Source organism: Chinchilla lanigera, unplaced genomic scaffold (assembly GCF_000276665.1).
Source record: "Chinchilla lanigera isolate Chin_1 unplaced genomic scaffold, ChiLan1.0 scaffold00172, whole genome shotgun sequence".
In the NCBI taxonomy this organism is placed as follows: Eukaryota; Metazoa; Chordata; class Mammalia; order Rodentia; family Chinchillidae; genus Chinchilla; species Chinchilla lanigera.
The window spans coordinates 253410-258440 of NW_004955573.1; positions in this window are offsets into that span (position 1 = coordinate 253410).

Consider the following 5031-nt stretch of genomic DNA (forward strand, 5'->3'; position numbering starts at 1 on the left):
CATGTGCCACCACGCCCGGCTTATTTTATTTTATTTCATTTTTACTTTTTGAGACAGGATTTCACTAGGTACTTCAGGCTAGCCTTGAACTCACTTTGTAGCCGAGGCTGGCCTCAAACTCACAGTGATCCTCCTGCCTCAACTTCCCAAGTGCTGGGATTACAGGTGTGAGCCACCATGCTCAGCTCTCCCCAGCTCTTTTAACTTTTTATTTTGAGACCAGGTCTTCCCAAGAATTTAAATTGCCCAGTATGGGCTCAAAATTGTGATCTTCCTGCCTCAGCCTCTCAAGTGCTGGGATTGTAGGCATGCACCCCCACACTCAGCTAAAAAGAATGTGTTTTTGTCCCTGGCTCCTTGCTTCTCTCTGCTTCCTAGCTGTCACATGAACCTGCCTGGGAGACAGCCACCATGGGCCTGAATCCACCGAGATCAAGAGCCAAAATAAACCTCTCCTCCTAAAATTCCAGGTATCGGATATTTTGTGTCAGCAACAGGAAAGTGACTAATACATCTGTTCAGTATGCAAATGAGATTGCAGAATTTTCCTGCCCAAGACCGTGCAGTAGCCCTCCCATCCATTCCATGAGAAGAGCCCAACTTACCTGCCAGATACATGGGCCAGGTCCTGTCCCCTCCACTTCAGGTGCCTGTGCCTTCACTCCAACTGCACTTTCTTATGTGCCGGAAGAATTCAGGTCATTTTCTGGGCCTTAGTTTAAATATCGCCTGCCTGACCACACTTTGAGGCTAGCTGCAATCCTCGGCTGTATTTCTGGCACTTGCTCTGGGCCCAGGGCTGCCTGTGAAGCCAGGCCCTTGGTGCATCTCACAGAAGGTGGGGTGAGACCGGGGCAAGATGCCGCATCCTTCCCAAGATGAAGTCGGAGGAGTCTGGCCTGGCTTTAGCACCTCAGATGTTGCCAGCTGCTGAATGTGGACATGGGATGTGGAAGCCTCTGGATGACTTTACTGAATGAATTATGTCATCCTCTGTCTCCCTGGATGGACAGTAATCTCTGAGAATCATAGTCAGGTCTAGGGGCCCTATTACCTCCAGTGCACTTTAGGCATCTAGAAAACATTTATGAAATGGATCAAAGCATGACAACACCTGCCCCAGGCTCAGCGCCTTTCCCATGCCTCCATTCAAATCTTAGCTTGGTCACACACAGGCTGAGTGACCTTGGGCAAGTCATTCGTCCTCTCTGTGCCTCTGCTGTGCCTGCAAGATTGGAGTTTTACTTGGGTTGCTAGAAGGACTAAATGAACTAGAGTTTGTAAAGCATTAATAGCAATGCCTGGTACATCGAAGGTATTTTGTGTTTGCTAAGAAAAAAAATAGAGTTGCGGCTGTGCATGGTGGTGGACACCTGTAATCCCAGCACTCAGGAGGCTGAGGCAGAAGGATTTCTGCAAGTTTGAGGACACACTGAACTACACTGTGAGTTCAAGGATAGTCTGAATAATATAGTGTGACTCTCTATCAAAAAACCAACACAAAGTAAAATGTTCAATCCCAGTCTGGACAATTTAGATTTAGCATGACCCTGTCTCAAAATAAAAAAGGGGCTTCAGATGTAGCTCATTGCAAAGGCTCTGGATTCAATCCCCGGTACCAGAAAAGAAAAACATTGCAAGGTCTGAGGCCACAGCTCAGTAGCAGAAGGTATGTCTAGCGTGTGCAAAGCCCTGGGTTCCCTCCCCAGCACTGAAAACAAAACAAAACAAAACAAAACAAAACAAAACAAAAAACAGAAAAAAACACATAGTGGCCGGCAGGAACCAATTTGTCCTTAGTTACTTTTTCATTTTCGTCTCCCCCTGAGGCTGGCCTTGGCCAGCAGTACATATCCCTCTGTCTGGCCATCTAGTAGGGCCTTACTACTTCCACATATTCCAGTTATCTTTATGTCTGTAAACTTTTTCATTGTCTGTGCAGACAATCTTTCCTGCTTTGGTAACCTGTGTGCTTCTATCTCCTTGACAATTTAGCTCAAACTTCACTTTTACAAATTTGAGACATGAGTCCCAGCCAGCCTTGAACACACTATGTAGCCCAGGCTGACCTCAAACTCGAGATCCTCCTACCTCTATTTCCGAAGTGCTAGGATTACAGACATGTGCCACTGTGCCAGGCTTCACTTACAGAAATCTTGCAGGATTCTCAGAGACAGGCAGCATGTCCTCATCCAGGCCTCTGTGACACCTCATTCTCTCCTGTATCCCTGGGTTCCCCACTGCACCCAAACTCCTTGGTAGCAGGAATATATCTTATAAACATCAGCATTCCAGGCTTGCCACACAGCAGGCATAAAAGATGTTTGTTGAGGTGGGCATGGTAGTACATGCCTGCAATCCCAGCACTCTGGGAGGCTGAGGCAGGATAACCACAAATTTGAACCCAGCCAGGGTAATTTAGTAAGACAGTCTCAAAATAAAAAAGGGCTAAGGATGTAGCTCAGTGTGAACACCCTGGACTGAATCCCCAGTACTGGGAGTGGGTAATGAATTGATGAGGGGATAAATGAAATGTCTTAGTTACTTTACCTTAGCCACTCCCATAATACTTATGTGTCTCGGGCATGGTCATGCACACCTGTAATCCCAGCACTCAGGAGGCTGAGCCAGGAGGATGGTTGTCAGTTCAAGATCAGCCTGGGCTACAAAAGTAAGCTCAAGGCCAGCCTGAACTGCATACTGAGACCCTGTCTCAAAACAAAACAAAACAAAACAAAACAAAAACAAACTTACATGTTATGTCTTAGCCCATGACAGATGAAAGTTGGCCATAATTTATTAGGAGGTAAATCAAGTCTTGGACCTAGCAAACTGTAGCTTTGCCTCCAACAAATGGGGGGAAAATTCCCTTCTTATTACCAGGGAGATTGTGGCTTCTAATTTGTGCATAGTAATAGCAAAGCCTGAAAAAAAACTCCCGAGGGGCAGTCTTATGACCCAGTGTTTACTAAGTAGTCCTATGTGCCCAGCTCTCAGCCTGGCGCTTGACTCTGGCATCTGATTGAGACATCACTACCAGCTTCCCTATGGATGGGAACAAAGCCTGGACAAGAACGTAGAGATGTTATGAAACTGGTCGTATCTCAGCTGGCTGATAAGGGATGTGGGCTCTGTGCCCAGCGGATTGTGTGACCCATGACAGGGCCCTACTTTTATCTGGGGAAACCCTTGTAAAACCTGGGGCTTGGATCCAGGAACAAGCAGGTTTCTAGCTCTAATCAGGCAGGTTTCTGAGGTAATGGGAATTGATGAGGGGACTTCAGAAGAAGTAAAGTCAACAACAGGAGAGGGTCAGGCCCTGGAGAAGACCACTTTCTCCTCCAGCATACCTCCGATCCTCACCTCAGCACTCTGAAGGATGAAGCAGCGCAAGTTCTGAAAGATTAAGGGGCTCGCCTGAGCCTCAATTTATGGAGGTCAGTGACTTCCCAAGGATCACCCGGGAAAATGGGAGGCTCTCAGCTCCTCAGTCACCTCAGTCAGTCCCTGGCATCAGAAGCCCTCCAGTCTGCGGAGACTGGGCATGACCCTCACGTGGGAAATGCCACTGTCACCAGTGGAAAACCGATGGGCCAGCTCACCCCATCCGTCCTTTGGCTGGGAAGGTGTGGTCTCTGGGCAGCTGGTGAGCAGAGAACCTTCAGGGTCACGTAGCTGTCACTTAGTTCCCTCTTCCTGTGTCATCTCTGGCCTCAATGCTCCCTCCACCTCCAAAAGGATCAGGAGTGCTCCCGATCCACATATGTATTCACTTGTGCATATGTCTACATTTGCACACATACAGGCACACACCTACACACATATGCTCACAAAGAGTCTCTCAGCTAACCCAGACTGTCAAGAGCTGCTCCTTCACCTTTGCCTTCAAAACTACTGCACAGGTAAAATTTGGTGGCACACACTTGCAATTCTAGCTGGTTGGGAGGCTGAGGCAAGAGGGTTGTAAATTCTAGGCCGTCCTGACCAACTTACTGGTGTAGCAAGACCCTGTCTCAAAAATAAAAAAGTTTTGGCTGGGCATAGTGGTGCACACCTGTAAGCCCAGCACTTGGGAGGTTGAGGCAGGAAGATCACTGCAAGTTTGAGGCCAGCCTGAGCTACACAGTGAATTCAAGGCCAGCCTGAACTACATAGTGAGACCTTGTCTCTAAAAAAATCAAATCAAATAAAAAAAGTTTAGAAAGGTTTGGGAGTGTAACTCAGTGATACAGCACTCATGTAGCATGTACTACAAAAGCCTGGCCTCAACCCAAGTATTGCAAACCAAAACAAAAGCAAAAACAAGAAACTACCATGCTGGTGGTGCTGGAAGCCCAGAGAGACCTAGGAGACCAGGAGGAAACCCACTGCTTCAGCAATGCCTTTTTTTTTTTTTTTTGTACTGGGTATTGAACCCAGGACCTTTGCATGGAGGTACATCCCCAGATTTCTCTAAGTCTCTTGGACTCTTAACTTGTGATCCTCCTGCCTCAGCCTTCCAGAGTGCTGAGATTATAAGTGTGTGCCACCACACTGGGCTTTTTAAAGAGGTCAGGTGTCTGAATAGAGTGATGGCACGGGAGGCTTAAAACTGGTTAGGTGATCCCAGCACTCGGGAGGCTGGGGCAGGAGGATCACTGTGAGTTCTAGGCCAGCCTGGGCTATATAAGTGAGTTCAAGGCCAGCCTGCATTACATATTGAGACCCTGTCTCAAAACAAAACAAAACAGAGTTGGTAAGCCTCGTGCCTGTATGTGAGGTGAGCAGGCTATGTACACATATATGTATAAGGCTGAGGCACCAGGGGGTGATCGAGGAAAACAGGGCCATCGGAAAGACCAAGGTAGAAGGGTCAGGGAAAAACAGAGACACATCCCCTCCAGGCCCTCCCTCTTCCTTTCTTCCCATCTCTTTCTCTGCCTTGGTCATTTCATTCAGGCCTGACTGTGATGGAACCTAACTCAGGAGTTTATGGATGAGTTAGGCGTTTAGGCATGCTGCTGTAAGCCTGTAACCCCTGTACTCTGGGAG